The following is a 20,126-nucleotide window of genomic DNA, read 5'->3' as shown; positions in this document are numbered from 1 at the left end:
GTTGTTACAGTTATTCCATCTTTCAATGCAATGGTATCATTAAAAGTTCAAAATTCATTGTTTAAATTTTGGTGTGTTGACTTCATGGCTCCTATTGTACCATTTGGGCTGAAATAGGATGCCTAGGCCTGTTTTTATGTTTACCGAAGAAAATGGTAAACATATTGTTTTTGCTCGGTTTCCTCTTCCTCCTCCTCCTCCTCTTCCTCCTCCTCTTCCTCCTCTTCTTCTCCAAACATATAAAAAACAGCAATATCTCCATAACTACTGGCTGGGAACACCTGAAATTTGGTAAGGTGGTAGAACGGTACATAAGACATTGAACCTTGGTCATTTTGGGCAACATAGATGTCAAAATATGATTTTATTGGCAAAAAATGAGTGAAAAAAGTTGCATTTTAAGCCCCAAATGGAACTTTAGAACCCATTTAGAACCCGTTTAGAATTTTAGAATCGCGTTCCAATTCGGGGGTTCGATGACCCCCGGGTGAACGACCGCGCGGCCTTTGGAACACGCCATCCAGGCGGGAGGGGTAGGGAGAATAAAACACCACACCAAAGAGCACTTAGAGAGAGAGATGAGAAGCGTCATTCGAGATACGGTCACTATTTCGATTTTATTTACGGGAAAGCACATTCTTCTAGTGAAGGTGGGTGATCTTGCACCAAGGTGAAGCCGCCGGTGGTGTCCAGTCCCCCCAGATACATCGAAACCATGGCGTCTCCTGCCGTGGACATACGCCGCAACCAGCTTGAGAGATGCCCGCCAACTTCCACGGTGAGTTGTGCTCCTTCAGTGTAAAATATGGCCAGAAGTACGGCTTCCACGAGTAGGGACTGTTGTTGTGAGCGTTTGGGATTGATTCTGACCGGTAGAAATGTGCACAGCGTACGCGTACCGAAGCGTACGTGTTTAGCTGAAGTCTTGTTTACATAATTTCTACCTAACGATGTACTGTGTAGTATCACGTAACTCGGGCGGGTTTAGCCCGAAAAATACCGTCAAAACTTCTAAAATATTCGGGTGTGGATCATTTTGGGCAGAACCTTACCGAACATTTGGCGTTTTTTCCGTAGATTTATTGATTACACTATCGATATGTCCCTTCCGTCATCACAGTGGGGAGGGGGGCGTGTGTGATTCTAACGGCCTCCGTTTTTCTGTCAATGGGGATTTTTCAATGTCATCAAGATAGAACGCTAAAAACACTAGAAAGGCCGACAAGGTCGACATTTGCGTGGGAGCAAATACAGCATATTTCAGTACACCTCCATCCCACGCAAAAGTGGACTATTCCAAACTTACTCCAGTGCAAAACTGGAGGATTCTCAAAATATATACATGTATATTATAGATAGATTACACACTAACTACATTGTATGTAATTGAGGACAAAGATGCAAGAACAAGCACTTATAAGCACTTATATTTTCCTTGGTATATTCTAACTTTAAAGCAATTTCCATGTAATCCCATGTTTAGGTGTTCATTACTGTATTGTTGTCTGTAAATAATTTTTGTTTCCTTTTCTTTCAAGGGTCAAGCAGTTAGAAGATCCTGCACAGAACATACAGCAGGTACATATAAGCTAGTGCTAAAAAGGAAATAGAATGATTTTCTATTGAAACTGTCTAAGTACAAATAGACAGTAGATAATGGTGGTGTCAGCTTCAAGTTGTAGTGTAAAGACTATATTATGAATAATAAGAGCAAAGTATGCAGATGTTTTTTATCACTTAAGCCAAGTTAAGGAATGACTTAGTCACAGTGTATAATTTCTGTGATCTATGTTTCTGATCAGCTTTAAAAGACAAAATCATACTCTCCTGTTTCTATCTTGCAGATTGGACCTCATGTAAGGAAGGAAGCAGAGCTTGGTCCAGAAGAAACTGACTGGAGAGGAACAGGACTGACCTGGACCCAGCCATCCACAGAACGATACAGCAGATTGTGACCATTTCTAAAAACACTTGTACCATTCTGATTTCTTTCCAGTACGTAAATATTAGATACGTATGTTAAGTTGCATAGTATATGTAAGAAATGTATATTTTTTTCAATATGTATGTATAGCTTCGCAGTGTATGGAAAAATTATGTATGGCTTTATAGTATATGTTACAGGTTTGTTTTATGTATTATGCATGTTTAGTTTTGTAGTACTTTATACATGTATAAGCCATGTATAGTCTCCATTTTTTGCAACTAGAGTTTAAAATGTATAAAATCTCATCATAATTATTATCTACATACCTGCAATAAGATTGTCAAATAAAAGTTAAGTGCCATATTTAAGTAAAATGCTGTTCAAATTCGTACTTGTAATTTTCAATAGCGTAACAAGATTGTAAGACAACTGTAAGGTTTCAAATTGTTTAATTAAAGCTGTCAAGATACATTCAATGTGTACATGACTTATACATGCATCTTTCCTCTTAATTGCAAACATAATGAGAGTGTGTGCTGAGTGAATCATTTTTAACTTCATCCCTGGCCTTACAAGGGCAAAAACATTATTCAAATCCCCCAGTTAATGTTACTCTATAAATAAGTATAATCTTAGTAGTTAAAAGTTAGCAGTATAAGCAAAGTATGCTTCCACCCATCCTTCCCAATAAAGGTATAAATGGTAGGTGACTCCATCCTGAGGTAAACATCTTGCATTTGCTTGCAAATGTTACCTTTCTAGTTATTTTTTATTTTTTTCGCCGCCCGCTCCATTATTTTTCTAGAAAAATCCGTTAACCAAGAAATTAAATTGGTGTGGCCCAAGTAAACTGCAAAGGTCCTCCAACAAACAGCCACCACTCCGACCGAACAATACGCCGTCCTCAAACCCTTTCACAACATTGCCGGGGAAACCTGCAGCTTTCCCAAAACGTTCTGTTTACGCACTTTTAGCGCCCGCGATGACAAATGTTCTCCATAACCCTGGTACTAAAAGAGATCATCAATTTGCAGGCAAGCTTAACAATATTTTCTATAGGGATATGATGTCGGTAAGGCTTGTAGCCCCCCTCCCACAATTGTCTATTTCTCTCTGATCTTTGGACAGATGATTGTATGTCTTGTACTGCTGTCAGCTGACCTCTGCACTCTATATTTTGACGGCTTCTTTTGAAATCTTTGAATTACCAAAGAAACACCAAAGGCAACATACTTGCTTGGGGTAACAATTGAATTGTGTCTCTAGCATAACAGTATGATGCCATTCTATCTCTATCCATTTTTTAAAGACAGCTTTCCTATCTCTAGTTTTTCCCTGAACATTTATGATCATAAATTCACCTTTCACTCGTTCCAAGTCAAGGTTTTCTTTTAAATCATAACTATATATCAAGATATTGGTATGTCAACCTTACATACCAAAACATGTACTTTGCAATTTGTCATGATGACATTTTTATCATCATATATTTACACTTAATATTGAGCTACTCTACATGATAGTAACAGAGCATGCATCCCTGCTTTGACCAAATCATTATGCACCGGTAGCCGAGCTTAATAGGTCTTTACAGAAGCTAAACGAGGTACCATAGGTCAGGCAGATAATTTTAATTACACCCAACAATGTCTAAAATGTGTGCAAAGGCCTGACCTAACACTGTGATAAAGAAGGGCAAACAACAAAGGTACATGTGTAATAAACTAAGGAGGTTTACAAACACAGCTTTTCATCGGTGCGAAAAATCCGCGTCTGGTCACGTTTTATTATGCTTGCCTCTGAAGTCGTGTGTGTGCATAGGTTTTGACGAATGTGGCGTGCCCGCTGTCACCAAGTGACGTCATGTCCCGAAGTTTCAGTTATCAAAACTCCCGCCTGTAGAACACAATTGCAAATATGTCCCCCCCCTCTGGTATTTGAGTACCACCCTCCGCAGCCTGACAGTCAAAATGGGCCTGTTTTCAAGAAGAGCACGCAGGTAAACAAACTCTCCGATACTGAATAGAGAAAGAAAACAAGCCATAACATACCTGAGTACAGAAACCCGATATACCCCATATGACCCTCTTGGGGTGTAGTTTCTACCTTCTCATTGGCTAGCTAAAAATCTAACCCCTTTGAAAAGACTTGAAGTGAGAAAACAAATACGCCGTGAATGGGCAGCTAGGGGTGGAGAGAATGTTGCAGGGAAGATTTGGTTTCCTCAGACCTACATTTCTGACGGAATTCTTACACGTTCTAACAATCGCGTACGATGTGTGAAAAGCAAACTTCGTAAAGATTTTTGCTGTTGGAGCTCCGCAGGTGGACTGGGTAATCTGTTTGTGGTGTCCACCAATCGAGAAACGCGGTGCTAATCCGCGCATTCCTCCCCCCGTGGCAACATTTTAAGCCGGGATCAGTTTTCCGCCATTGTTTGTGTCGGGGGAGAGCCTCGGCAACAATGCCGCCCTCTCGGAATGGCAACATCCGCAAGATTATCTATTTTGTCCACAACTTTTCTCCCGATTTTCGCTGGTACGCTGTCACAACAGAACTTCGGATGAGCCCTAACACATGGCCCTTACTGTCCATCACTAACAATAACGGTATCACCTGAAACCAACACCTAAATGTGCACACAACAATAAGCTTAGATAAAATCTCTGGTTAATGAGCTACCTGCAATACAGTACCGTTCGCGTTATAGTTACCCTAACGGCCGTTACTAACGCGTTTTTTTTCCGTTACTTTTCCGTTACTTTTCCGTAAGTTTTCCGTAACTTTTGCGTAAGTTTTCCGTTACTTTTCCGTTACTTTTCCGTTAGACTTCTGCATTCATATGCAGGCCGCGGTAACATCACAGAATAATGGGAGGAGTACTAATTTACCTCATGCGGGGCGGGAAATTACCGATACACACCGCTGGAACAGCGGAAGGAACGTTGATCTAGCCTGCATTTTACTATATTGTAACGTTTAAAACGTTTTACGATCACCGGCGCAATTCAATTTGATAGACATTTTCTTTTGTCACTGTTGCCCAGGCAAGCGTTTCTATAGTTTGTCAACTTTGTTTTGCTGTTTTTCTCTGTTAACTTATTTTACCACCGAATAAGCAAACCTACAGTAGATGATCTGAAGTTATAAATGCCCCGGTCCGCCGTACATACATGTAATAGGCGGCGGGCGTGAGGTAACGTTAGGGATGTGCAAAAACATCGTGGAAAATTCCTATGACACTCGAAAAAAGGCAGCATATTTACACGTGCCCACCAACATTTTTATGGCTAATTATTGACCAGTTTTGGGGAGTTTTGTTATGTCCTTGGAGTTTTGTTTAGAGTGGGACGGAAAGCCGTGCCGCCACTCCGACTCCATGCACTTCCGTGTTACATTACGTTGTATGTGACCAACAAAATTACGCCAAAGGCACAACAAATCCACATGTACATATATTTTTTTTCCCGAAAATTCTTTTGAGTACGCATTTCGTCACTAGGATGTTGCTAATTAGTCGTAGAAATAAGGTAGAAACCAGCGTAAATGTGGCTCTCTCGAGATCATTTCGCGCGGGGAAGGGCGCCCCAGCATGCAACGGGCTTCGTTCTAGCCAATCACAGCGCAGGTCATCTAAGGTGAACCAATCAGAGCGTAGCTACTTGCATATTATAATGAGCATGCTGCACACAGGGAGGCAGCGGCCAGGGCGACCGGCCCTGAGTGCGCGGGAAATGTGTTTTGCAACTATATTTTTACGGGGATTTTCTGACGTTTGACGCTGACTTTGGCACGATATGATCGCACTACCATGTACACGCTACCGTAGGCGGCAAATGAGTGGTCATTTTTATATAATCGTCGAGAAATTTTGGCGTTATGCACCCGGAAGTGAGCCGATCTCAGTTTGCGTTCCCTCGATTTTTGACAGTTTCCCCCCTACAAAATAAGAAACAAAACTACCGCTATTAAATAGAACCATGTATTACAATTATCATTTCAACATGATAGATCTATTATATATTCCTTTATTAACTATGATATCATCATGGTTGTGGTAAGTCCTCAGCTGGCGAACCGAGTCCTTGCGCCGGGAGTGACGGTACATTTTACCGTGAGTATTAAAGCCGCTAGTACTAGTAAGCCGCGCGCCTTACAAAAATTATAATAATTTTTCTTTTGAGTCAAAAACCGCCGTGAATTTAAGGCATGAGTTACCGATTTATATTTCTTCTACGGCAGATATTTCTTGTTTCGTCACGTCCCATGACGTCCTGTGAGAGCGGTAGGCCGCCGCTGGTACAAAATGTACAAGACATCGTCTGCCCACTGCTACACTTTGTTGACATACATTGTATTACACAACGTAATTTTCCGCTAGAAATAACTATAGAATAGCATTAAAAGATAGCACAATTCGCTTCACACAGTCGACACATGGATAAACCACAAAGTTATTTTACGAATCACATGTCCACTTGCCTCTGGTGCTGTTATTTTTCAAGGGGCAACATCGCAACACATTAGCGGACGCCCCAGGAGGTGGCAAATTGCTATTGTCTTGTCGGCGCGCAAAACAAACATGAAATCCGACCCTATCACATTAACGCAAACGGTAACGCGTTAGAAATAATTTCTGACGATTTTCTAACCATTTTCTGACGAAAATCTAACCAAATACTGACGATTTTCTAACCATTTTCTGACGAAAAAATAACTCGTTAGTAACGGGGTACCCGGTTAACTATAACGCGAACGGTACTGTAAATGCCCCTTCTTCCAGTGAGAAAGTGTTATATAAACAGCTGTACAAAGCTGTTTCTATAGACTCTAAACCAGTCTGTATGCACTGGGGCACATAGGAACCTTGACACATGGACTTACAATAGCGTAATGCAAAACATACACTTGCTTTTTATCTTCTATATTATCTACAAACTTCACAGCAACTGAGCTACAGTTTTGTTATAGATTTCAGTCCTTTCATAGAGCTTGAATTGATCGAACTGCAGCTATAAATGAGGGCCTGCAAGCCCTTTTTCGTCAAGCGTAATCAGGCCGTTTTAGACTTCGTAATTCGTAGGCAGCCTCCGCCAAAATCAACGTAATTCGTAATTGGACATTAGCCGCAAATCGTAAAGTCGTACTCAGCTCTGAGACTTAAACGTAAATCGTAATAGGCGGCGAAAATTTTGCGTAAATCGTAATCACTATCCCCCCTTGCAGGCCCTCATAAATGTAGTTCTAACCCTTCTCGTGTCAAAGCTTTGTACAACCAAACCTTAAAACATGTCTCTTCGATCTACTTTTAAAGATTTCGAGGTGTAAACTTTCAAACATGTCTGCTGACTCAATACACACAAGGAGATTCTATAGAAGCTCCTTGATACACACTAATCTAAAGGACCAAAACCTTAGAAGACTTCTTTCATTCCTGTCTAAAAAAGACGCCTTCTAAGAATGTTATCAGCAGAAGAACCAGACCCGTCAGTGGTCGAAATACTTTTTTTCAGTGCTCTGCAATATTGCAGAAGAGTCCAAATTTTGTTCTGCAATTTGGAAATACTTTCTGCAAAAACATACTAAAACATACTAATAAAAGACACACAAAAAAACAGTTACTCAAGTAGCTGTATATAATTTTGGTGCTTTCTCATCGGTGACAATAAGAGACTGAAGGAGAACTGCAGGTTTATAAGCAAAAACTATTGATTGATATGCAAATTAGTGAAGACAAATTTTTGGAAGTCAAAAAGCAAACAAAAGATAAACAAGTCAAGACAAGGATGATGCAAATTAGTGAAGAAGCTCCTGTTGTTTCAAAACAGGAGCTCACAGGAGCTCAAGTGTTGTCTGTCCTTGATGGGACCTGAGAGTTCTAGCTTGCTAAATTGAAAACTATTGAATCTGGAGTCTATTTTTTCCTTCTGCAAAATTGCAGATTGTATAAATTTTTCTTCTGCAATCTTGAAAATCTATCTGCAGATTGCAGACTGCAGACAGGTATTTCGAACACTGCCCGTACTATATCCAGTGACCAACCGAAAATCGAATATTCCTCATGGATGCCTTCAGGATATTGACGTCCGCATTCCGGCCTAATATGTTAAGCCGTTGCCTTGGCAACGCTTGCTTTGAAGTGCGAAAATTCCCTGCATTTCCCTGATAACAGCATGTTCGGACAAGCTGGGACAGTCTTGAAGTGATAAGTATTTTCTGTGAGTCATAAACATCTGGATACACGGTCAAACAAAGCTTTGCTGAACACTCATCTGTAAAAACTTTCTTGATCTCAGGTAAATCACAAGAATAGATGTTTTTCTTCCAGAAGAGCAAAGAAAGACTTTAAGACACCTCAAGGCTGAGCCCAAGCAAATCACACCTGGTTGGACAGGTGAACTTTGGCCCAGGTAAAGTAGCCACACCTTAAGCAACCTTAACTTTCCTATGGTGAGATGGGTCATGAGGATAGAAATGACAACTACTAACTTTGAACAGGCATGCATGAAAAATAAAGCTAAGGCCACACCAATTGAATTTCTTGGTTAACAGATTTTTCTAGAAAAATAATGGAGCGGGCGGGTGAAAAAAAATAAAAATAAAAACAGGCTAGGCCTAGGCATCCTATTATGGCCCAAAATGGTACGATAGGAGTCAACACACTAGGCTGGTTAGAAATTTAAACAATGAATTTTGAACTTTTAATGATACCACTGCATTGGAAGATGGAATGACTGTAACAAGTAGTAAGAAAAGGACTGTTTTCAACTGTTCAGAGCAAAATATGAGCATTTTGCAGTTGATTCTGAATTTTAATTTTTATTTGCAAATCAGAAAAAATGAAGCGGCGAATCCGTTAACCAAGAAATTAAATTGGTGTGGCCTAATGGAGATCTCTTCTTATTTTCACATTGAAGCCTTGTCTCTATTTCATTTTTGTTGCCCTGTAATATATCCATTGCTTTATTTTTCTTTCATACATGACTGTTCAAAGTAATAACAGTTGTCAATATGTATGGTGAATGGTTTAAAGAGCATCATGACACATAGGATATGGGTACTAGAGTAGGCAAATTTTGCACTTGCCAATTTTTACATAATCTTTGGTCAAAACAGGTTCATCAGTGAATATGGTGCCAATATGCAGTCATGCTCTAGCAGGGCTCGAAATTCATTTTTGGGAATAGGTGCACTGGTACACCCAACCTAAAAAATTAGGTGCACAAAAAATTTTTTGGGTGTACCATATAAAACAAAACCTAATTGCAGATCTTACTGCTCCTCTTCTGAGCTTGAATCTAAAATGAAAGCTAACTACAAAACCTTGAACAAGTACTACAACAAAGATTTTATTATTTTTCTGATACTTCGAAACCCAGAATATCCTGTATACTATTATACATTTCTAATGTTAAAAATTCCTGCAAAACTATTTGGGTGCACCAGTACACCCACAGAAAAAAATTAGGTGCACGGCTCCAAATTTGGGTGCACTAAGGTGCACATGAACCCAGTATTTCGAGCCCTGCCTAGCCATTACAAAAACAGGGCACAACCAGAAGATCCTTTGAAAGGCCGGGTCACACAAACCTGGCTTACCAACCAAAACAGTCACTTCATGTTTGTGCCATCCCGGGACTCGCTAAATGTCCCAAATCCCTCGCACAAACACGGGGCACGTTTGGCATTCCCGGCCCGGCGCGGGAATCTTTATTGCATGCGTGTCGGGCATTAGAGAATAATTGCGAGGGGCATGCTCGGAATATTTTGGTGGCGGCAGACGTTATATCGGGCACCGCTTGTTCACTTCAGCAATGTACAACATCAATTTCAAGGCTATTAGGGTACAAGCAACCTAATAGTTTACGTCAAGCAGCTATTACCGGCCATAGGAACCAGTCCTGCTGCATGATACACAATCTGTTTTGATGAAGGCCAAACCTAACCATACGATTTCATTTGATTAGCTGCTAATTTCATTACTAACGTTATTTGTTTCACTATCTTTAGCCGGTGTGCTATACAGATAGCCTGAATTTAGTGAGAAAAGAAGAAATATTCCACATTAGGCCACACCAATTTAATTTCTTGGTTAACGGATTCGCCGCTTCATTTTTTTCTGATTTGCAAATAAAAATAAAAATCCTGAATCAACTGCAAATTGCTCATATTTTGCCCTGAACAATTGAAAACAGTCCTTTTCATCCTAGTTGTTACAGTTATTCCATCTTTCAATGCAATGGTATCATTAAAAGTTCAAAATTCATTGTTTAAATTTTGAACCAGCCTGGTGTGTTGACGTCATGGCTCCTATCGTACCATTTTGGGCCATAATAAGATGCCTAGGCCTGTTTTTTTTTCGCCCGCCCGCTCCATTGTTTTTCTAAAAAAATCCGTTAACCAAGAAATCAAATTGGTGTGGCCTTAGCTGTGCATATAAGTTATAACTCAAGAATACGACACAAATACTAATATCAATGTGTGACCAATTATGATAAAAAAACACATCAATTTTGTGACTTGCAGCATGACTTTTTTTGCAAGGCAAGCAGTCCAGTCTAGCCTTTAGTACAACTTGAAGGAAGATACTGTATTCTGATGATTGATTTTTCTGTGGTATTTTATGGCACTATAAAAATGTGTCTATGATATGTGTACTTGGTAATACTAGATGGCATGTACACCAAATAGGTATCTCTGGCACCACTGCTATAATAATTGACCATAATTTAAGGCTACTCCTGGCTTACTGGTGTAAATTCAATCTACTACCCACAGTTTTAGACCGTAATCAATTGTTCTGGTGATAACACGCTTTTTACAATAACTTGGCTGGTTTCCAACTTCACAGGGCACACTACAGTACTTCACTTCTAGATTGTGCCGATATAAATCTTTCCTTTATAAGGGAAATATATATTTTGTGAATACAGTTTGTAATTTGTCATAATTAATAAGCAGTAGTATTCATTCCCAAGATAAAGCATTGCAAGGTTGTAGCAGTAGAGTTATGCTACAAATACAATTTGTGGGGAAAAAAAGCTTTTAATTCATAACTGGATCTGGGTGAGCTTTTCAACAATTGCATTCAAAATATACATATCTATCTTTATATCACGAGTTCTGGTTACCTAGTAGTCCTACCTACATGCCCGTAGCCAGGGGGGGTTCGGGGGGTTCGGAAGAACCCCCCCACAAGGCTCAAAGGTCCACTTTTTGGTCCACTTTTTATGTAAAGATCCACTTTTTGGTCCACATTTTATGTAAAGGTCCACTTTTTGGTCCACATTTTATGTAAAGGTCCAAGATTTTTCTTGAAAAGATGGACTGGAATCATAGAAAAACTGCTTTGTCATTGAATAAAAATTTATCTCTCAAAAATGCCCGAAATGCCATTTTAGAAGGTCCATTTTTCAAAATTTTCCGGGGGAGCATGCCCCCGGACCCCCCTAGGAACCTCGCGCCTTCGGCGCTCGCCTCGCGCCTACGGCGCTCGAGGTCCCCTCAAGCAGTGGGACGAACCCCACCATTCAAAATCCTGGCTACGGGCATGTACCTAGTCGACATCTCGAAAAAACAGTTACTCAAGCGTTACCCTAAGACTAAGTACTGTAGATGCTATAATGTACTAGGAAACGTTGACCATTTTCAAAATCATATCCAGTACCTGGAGTAACTGTTTTTTTGGCACATCTTATTACCTGGATGTCTAACCTTCACCGATGTAGTCAGTAAGACATCTCTAACTTGCGTCTTTTTAGAAAAGGTGGTCTTCGTTTACAAGCCATTCTCGTTTACATTTAGCATTCTTGTTTACAAAGCGCTCCTAACTCTTTATGATCTTCTGTCTTTATTTCGGTCATAAATCGTGATTGTTGTGGTCATACGTTTGTTTGACCAATCATGAACTTGATATACTCATTGACTCAGCGAATATTCTGACTCGAGGTGGTCTGTCTACGAGTCCTCCGTGACTCTCCATAACTTTCCTACTTCCTAAAGTCTTAAATCTTCCTTTCTTCACCCTCTGTCTCAGTGTGCATAATAACCTAGGTCCTATAAATTACCTGCAAATATCAAGTTACTTTTGCCTCAGTGTCAGACAAGTAACTGATCAGAATGCAATTTGAATCTTTTATAACTTTCTTGAGCTTAAACCTCACATTATGAAAGTGAGAGTACTTTCTACAAGGTGTATTTCACCTGCAAACATTATTTTTCACATCAAAACTTTGTAAGGCCACACCAATTTAATTTCTTGGTCAACGGATTTTTCTAGAAAAATAATGGAGCGGGCGGGCGAAAAAAAGATAAAAATAAAAACAGGCCTAGGCATCCTATTATGGCCCAAAATGGTACGATAGGAGCCATGAAGTCAACACACCAGGCTGGTTCAAAATTTAAACAATGAATGAATTTTGAACTTTTAATGATACCACTGCATTGAAAGATGGAATAACTGTAAAAACTAAAAAGAAAAGGACTGTTTTCAACTGTTCAGGGCAAAATATGAGCATTTTGCAGTTGATTCTCAATTTTTATTTTTATTTTCAAATCAGAAAAAAAATTAAGCGGGCGAATCCGTTAACCAAGAAATTAAATTGGTGTGGCCTAATCTGAGTATTTTCTTCATTTTCTACTTCGTTTCATGCAATTCCCTGCTAAACTTTGTTCTAATCAGAACTGACAGTCCACTGGCAGTTATTCCTTACTACACACCCACCGGGCAGGCGCAGGGTCAAGACTTGTTGCCATCGTAATTTTCCTAATTGCTCGTTACTACGGGCTAACGATGTACATGTGGCCGGGACTTCTGGAAAATTTAAAACAAACGCCGTGGCTTGAAGCTGCTGGCAGTAATTTGTAAGTCTTACATAAATCTTCACTCCTTTGAGATTTTCCAAAGACTTGAAGAAATCTTACATTTGGATTAGTGATGCATACCGGTTCACTGGACTTGGATCTGGACTTGTAAGAATGTTTAGGTTCAAGTCCAAAAAAAACTAAAAGTCAAGAACCGAGTCCGGACTTATTACCATAAAAGACCATTTCACATACCCCTTTTCTTTCCAAACCACCTAAAACCTTCTGGAGAGTGTAAAATCTTTGCTGCAAAATGAAGAAACCATTGCCATCGGGCATCGTCAAGTACCGGCCTCCATGTTATGTGGCCAAAGTTTCACCCAGACAACATTGCAAGGTTGCCAACATGCAATTTTGTATATGCCATGGGTTTAGGTCCAGACTTACGAGTCCGGAACTGAACCTAAACCTCTGGACTTGAATCCGGACCTGTACCTAAAATTGGGTTTAGGTACATTTTGTATGCATCACTAATTTGGATATACATGTATGTACTTGTATAGTACATGTAAGTTCTTGCGCGAGTTTTACACCCTTCAATGTGATTGAGAAAACCATAAAATATCATACAAGCATATTATGTACATGTAGGAATTCTACCGTTGTATAAAATACACAATATATCATTTCATACAAATTTCTAGTACAAGCATGTTACAAAGTGCTTACCGGTAATAACTTTCTAAGCCTTAAAATAGAGTAACAGGATTTTAAAATGTTAAGACTTAAGAGACATACAATGGCGGATACATGTATAAACACTGGTCACTTTAAATTTGAAAAAGACACCAACAATTGGAAAATCAAGCAGTGTAAACTGTAAACCCTTAAGTGTGGTATCAATCTAAAGCTCTCATCATCAGGCACTCTTCATGTGAAAATCAATGATCAGTGATGTTTATAACTCCAGTTATGATTGATTGAAAATGCTTGTGGCCTACCAGGCTGAGATCTTGGCCTACTAGTCTGAACTATGTGGCCTGGACGGCCAGATTCTGTGCCCACTGTGCTTAACTCCCAGGGCTACCAGTCTGACCTACTTAGGCTAGATGGCTGTGAAGGCCTAAAACAACCCAGACTACTAGTCCTGTTCTGGACTGGTAGGCTGCAGGGATAGGGTGTCCTGGCGTGTAACCTGCAATTTTCCATCTGTCCACTAGGGCTAAGTGATAATCTAGACTACCAGTCTGAAAGTTCAGCCTGAGATGGCCAGAATCAGAACCACTGGGCTGCGCCTTCAAACACACACAGGCATATGCACATGATGTAGAATGTCTGTGTGCTTATACCAGATTGTAGTTAAGTTCTACAGTGTCCTGTTTAGAGTTTACTTAATATGCAATTTTGCCACAGAAAATTAGTTACTGTATACTGTAGCAACTGCAATATTCTTCTGCTTGCAAGTCGTCAGCATTTAGAAATCACGATTTGTGAACTCTTACATTAGATTCAAACAAGTGCGTGCAAACGTATATCAGGGTGGAGAGATACATGTACAGTGCATGTCATTTTAATTTAGTGGATTGGGCACGTACACTATGTGGTGTCCATGAGGATGATTTGCTACATGCCCTTGACCCAATGGCAGTCCCTCCACCCCCAAAATCTGCTTTTCTCACCAACACATTCCACAAGAAGGTGCACTCAAAGAGTGACAGGGAAAAATGCACCTTTTCACAAGGGAAATCATGGATCAAGCCAAGAATGGTGGGCATCTCTGTGACTGTACCATCCAACTGAGAAAACACAATTAGTTCTGCTGGTATCACATGTACCCTGGTCGGGAAAGTTTGAGCTAGGAATCCTGCTGTTTTTGACCAACAAGACCTGGCGGTGACTACCCAGTGCTCAGACTGCTTGTATGATTGGGTAATTGCAACATACACAAATAAATGTCTTAATGTGTAAAAAAAATGGTATAGGGCAGCTGAGTGAGCTAATTCTACAGTGTATTGACTGGAGCCCTTTCCCACATGCTGAGACATGATGGAATCAAGAGTTGCAATGATTATCGTATAGAAGAAAAAGGACTAGAGATCTAAATTTAATCAACAGTCTTTGAAGAAATAGTCCTGAACTTCAATGATTAAATTAGAAAGTCCGGCATTGATTACTGAGAAGTTCAGAACATTGACTTATTTTGGTATCAATTTGAAAGAATATACCAGTACCTGTACAGTCAATTTACCCTAAATTTTACTGATCATTTTGATTTCTAAAATTTTTAATTTTTGTGCTAAGACTGACAAATAGAGAATGATCTTTGGAATTCTGGACAGACATCAAGGCAAGTTACAAGTTGTAAAACCAGAACTTGGAAACTGAATGAAGTAACGTTACATGTAATATTAGACTTGCCAGTTTCCACTGGCCATCTTTCCTAAAAAAGAGACCAAAGTGTGACAGAGTGCAAGAAGGATATGCAGATTGAAAGAAAAGACTGTGCTCCAGCTTTACCCAACTCCAGTGTGGTTTGAAAAGGCAGCAGTGACCTAGATATGTCAATGGTCTGTGACAGTTAGTCCCTACTGTAAATCCCTCAAGGAGACCTGATCTCCTGCCTTAGAGATATTTGGACTTTTCTCCTGGTTCCAAAGAATTTTATTTCATTTTTCACAGATGGAAGTTATAACACAAGGAGTTGGCGCTGAATGGCAGCCGCTCCAGACCCTTGCGATTAAGCCCCAAATAATTGTAAGCTCCTTTTTCAATGCCTCCTTTTCCCACTGTCTCAGATAAATTCAACACAAAGGGCCTCTTTGGAGCTATCTTTACAATATGTACTACTACCATTTTTCTGTCGCTTGCATGTACATTGTACATGTATACAGGATATTCTAACTCCCATCTGGGCAGCTCACTGTCATACCATAAGTTATTTATACCTTTGTTAATTTTGTTGGCACCTTTGTTGATTACATACAACTCTGAATTATGTTCAGATTATTCTGTGCTTTTTTTTAGGTCGACCTCTGACCTCTCCTATTGATTTGAATTTACTCTATTGATTTGAAGTTACTTTATTATTTGTAATCATCATTATGTACAAAGTTTTGTTATCTATGCTTTATTTTATTGACCCCAGGAAGAATAGTGCTTTTAAGCACTAATGGGGATCGGAATAAACAAACAAACAAACCAAATCAACCAAGCCTGTTCAAGACTTGTGTATCACTCACTGCCTATACTAGTCAACCACTGTCTCAAACCAAACACCCATGTGGTACCTTGCTGCTGTCTTGGTCTTGGTCTTGGGGGTTAAGGTAGCCAACATCAACTTGCTGATGATTCTGCTACACTGTAGTATTTGGGCTGTAGAATTTTTTGGACCATCGCACACCGGGGCATGCCCCTACTCTTTTTCGAAAGGTGTGGTGGGATCTTTAACGTGCTCGAGGTGTGGCTCTCCTCAAACACGGGACCTCCAGTTTACGTCCTATCCGAGGGACGTCCCTAACCGAAGCTAGGTACTACTCATTTACACCAAAGATAAGTGTAACTATTTTTTGAGGCTACTGAGAGAGTTTTTTGCTGCCGAAAACTCAACCATAACGTTGGGCGTCCAAACCGACATTTTGGCGGCGGCGGCCTGCGCAACCCTTCCCATGCTGTTTTTGAGCGAGGTGTTCTAAATAGAACAGGGGGTGGGGCTTACGGTGTTAGACCCATTGTACAAAAAATACATTGTAGAACATAGAAACCAACTGGGTTTGACTGAATATGTAACATGGCTGCATGGTGAATCCGTATTTGGTAGGGTTCAGTGTTAATTAATTTGTCAGTCTGTGCTTCCCTGTCTTGGCTTGTGGGCCAAAGCACTCTTTTTTTTTTAATTTTAAACTGGCACATTGTGAAAAGCAGTGGTAGCATGTAGGGATTTCATTTCCCAACTACATTGTTCCAGATAACACTGGGGTCTAATGAGGACACACGTGTACTACATGCCAGAAGGATGGCAGGCGTAACTAAGTGATTTATCCAAGGTACACCAAGTAACCATGGAAGTCTTGCACCTTCTCTCCTAGAGCCATCATAACATGGACATCATGTACATAGGCCAATTTAAATATACTGTAGTTCGTGAACTCGAATGCTCTTGGGTAGAAGTAGACATACTGAGCTACAATAATAACAACTGCCTATATACACGTTGCATACACCTGGTTGACCTTTAGCAAGTTAAAGACAGATTCATGAACAGATATTCATAGCTTAAAACTTAAAAACTGTTTTAATAAAGGCCACTACATATTGTTCTTCATCAGATCTGCTTCCATACAATGACCACTTTGACCCTCCTTCTGAAAGATTGCACCATCTGAGCTATTACAAACTCATCTGTCATGCCTGTAATCCTTAAACAAACAAAGTTGACCTGTGAGCCCCAGAACAACTACTGGTCAGGGTATTGCTGGCTCTGTTCCTTGGGCATTTCAGAAAAGACCTACTTTACACAATTTTAAAGTGGTGCATGCCAAAACTGTGTCTTAAGTTCTTTTGGCATTTGCCTAAGGCACATCTACAAGAAATTTCAGGTCATTTGGTTGGAATATAAGGGCACAAAAGCCAAAAATGTATATTTTCTCTGGAAAGACCACAAAAAAGCTGTTTTACACAAATTCGAAGTAGTGTTCACTAAAAGTGTAACTAAAGTTCCTTGGGCATATGCCTAAGGCACCTCTATACCAAATTCCAGGTAATTTGTCTGTAATATTAGGGCACAAATGCCCAAAATGAACATTTTTTGCGGGGAAATATAAAAAAACACCTATTTTACACAATTTCAAAGACAATGTTTAGCAAGGGGTACAAAAGTAAGTAAGGTTTTCTGAACATTTGCCTAAGACATCCCTTTACCAAATTTTAGGTCATTAGGGCACAGGAGCCAAAAATGTACATTTTTGTCTGAAAAGCACAGAAAAGAACAATTTTACACAGTTTCAGAGTATTGTGTAAGTAGATTATATTGGGCATATGCGTCAGGCAACTCTATACCAAATTCCAGGCCATTTGGTTGTAATTAAAGGGGACAAGATCCGAAAATGTACATTTTTTGTCTCAAAAGAGCAAAAAAGACCTATTTTACACAATTTTACATAGTGTATACCAAAGTGCTAGTGACATTCTGTGTGCATATGCACAAGGCACCCCTGTACAAAAATTCCAGGGCATTTGGCTGTGATATAAGGCACAGAACTCAGGAGACAAAAATGTACATTTTTGTCAGAAAACACAAAAAAGACCAATTTTACACCATTTTCAAGTGGTACCAATATTGCAAAAGACATTCTGTAGGCATACATGTATGCTCTAGGCACTACTATACCAGATTCAATGTCATTTGGCTGTAATACTAGGGCACAGGAGCCAAAATGTACATTTTCTTCCGAAAATAGCAGAAAAGACCTGTTTTACACCATTTTCAAGTCATGTGTGCCCAAAATGTAAATGTCATTCTGTGGGCATATGCCCTAGCCTCCCCTATACCAACTTTCAGGTCAATTGGTTCTAACTTAAGGGTACAGGAGCCAAAAATGTACATTTTTATCTGAAAATAGCAGAAAAGACCAATTTTCCACCATTTTCAATTGGTGTATGCCAAAAAAGCAATGGGATTCTTTGGCCATATGCCTTATGTACCTCTAGATCAAGTTTCAGCTCATTTGGTTGTAATATTAGAGCATAGGAGCCAAAAATGTACATTTTTTGCCTGAAAATAGCAGAAAAGACCTGTTTTACACCATTTTCAAGCGGTGTGTGCCCAAAATGTGAATGTCATTCTGTGGGCATATGCCCTGGCCACCCCTATACCAACTTTCAGGTCAATTGGTTTTAATTTAAGGGTACAGGAGCCAAAAATGTACATTTTTATCTGAAAATAGCAGAAAAGACCTGTTTTAACACCATGTTCAAGTGGTCTATGCCAAAAGTGCAAATGACATTCTGTGGACATATACCCTAGGCACCCTTGTACCAACTCTCAGGTCATTTGGTTGTAATATAAGTGTACAGGATCCATAAATGTACATTTATTGTCTGAAAATAGCAGAAAAGACCTATTTTACACCATTTTCAAGTCATCTATGCCAAGAGTGTAAATGTCATTCTGTGGGCATATGCCCTAGCCTCCCCTATACCAACTTTCAGGTCAATTGGTTCTAATTTAAGGGTACAGGAGCCAAAAATGTACATTTTTATCTGAAAATAGCAGAAAAGACCAATTTTCCACCATTTTCAATTGGTGTATGCCAAAAAAGGCAATGGCCATAAAAATTATGCCTTATGTACCTCTAGATCAAGTTTCAGCTCATTTGGTTGTAATATTAGCGCATAGGAGCCAAAAATGTACATTTTTTGTCTGAAAATAGCAGAAAAGACCTATTTACACAATTTTCCACTGGTGTATGCCAAAAATATGAATGACATTCATTGGGCATATGTTCCAGGCACCCCTGTACCAAGTTTCAGGTCATTTGGGTGTAATACCCGGTCTCCAGAGCCTAAAATATACATTGTCTCTGTATTGCTTGAAAGCAGCGCTGGCATGAATTCTAGGGATTTCTACAGTCTAGTATGGACTTGTACCACAGTAGGCTGCCTTTATCAGACTAGTAGGCCAACATCCTTCAGACTAGTAGGCTGACTTAGCTGGACTAGTAGTCTGAGGCAATGGTCTACCAGTCTGTTCCACTCAGACTACTAGGCTCGGCAACTTTAAATGTCAAATATCTCGACAACCGTATGTGATATGACCAAAATAAAAACACCATAATGTAGAGGAAGAAGTGCCCTTTGCAATGATGTATAAAACTTTGCTGTTCTTTGATTCTAAAAATTTTGAATTTAGCCACAATTTGGAAAGTGACTTTCCAAATTTAAAGTGACCAGTGTTTATAGTAATATATGACCAAAGTGTCCAATACCAAATGCAGTACTACACCACTAATATAGGGTTAACAGTTAATGATACTAAGTAACATGTACTTAATTGTTAGAATGGATGAAAGCAAAACACCTTCCTTGTTCCTAAGGCCACACCAATTTAATTTCTTGGTTAACGGATTCGCTTGCTTCATTTTTTTGTGATTAGCAAAAGAAAATAAAAATTCAGAATCAACTGCAAAATGCTCATATTTTGCCCTGAACACTTGAAAACAGTCCTTTTCATCCTAGTTGTTACAGTTATTCCATCTTTCAATGCAATGGTATCATTAAAAGTTCAAAATTCATTGTTTAAATTTTGAACCAGCCTGGTGTGTTGACTTCATGGCTCCTATCGTACCATTTCGGGCCATAATAGGATGCCTAGGCCTGTTTTTTTTTTTTTTTTTTTTTT

General features: G+C 39.5%; 1 protein-coding gene and 1 long non-coding RNA gene across 2 annotated transcripts in view; one reads left to right on the top strand and one right to left on the bottom strand.

The window, feature by feature from the left end:
* LOC109487846 (protocadherin Fat 4-like) overlaps positions 1 to 20,126 on the bottom strand; it is a 122,511-nt gene that overhangs the window by 74,817 nt on the left and 27,568 nt on the right. The gene's annotated exons all lie outside the window — the stretch shown is intronic.
* On the top strand, positions 382 to 2,382 carry LOC109487847. The gene is made up of 3 exons (XR_002141284.1): positions 382 to 778; positions 1,539 to 1,578; positions 1,845 to 2,382. It is a non-coding gene; the product is annotated as an uncharacterized LOC109487847 (long non-coding RNA).

Source organism: Branchiostoma belcheri, unplaced genomic scaffold, assembly GCF_001625305.1.
Source record: "Branchiostoma belcheri isolate BF01 breed outbred unplaced genomic scaffold, Haploidv18h27 scaffold9, whole genome shotgun sequence".
NCBI lineage: Eukaryota > Metazoa > Chordata > Leptocardii > Amphioxiformes > Branchiostomatidae > Branchiostoma > Branchiostoma belcheri.
This window is presented reverse-complemented; position numbering and strand designations above follow the sequence as displayed.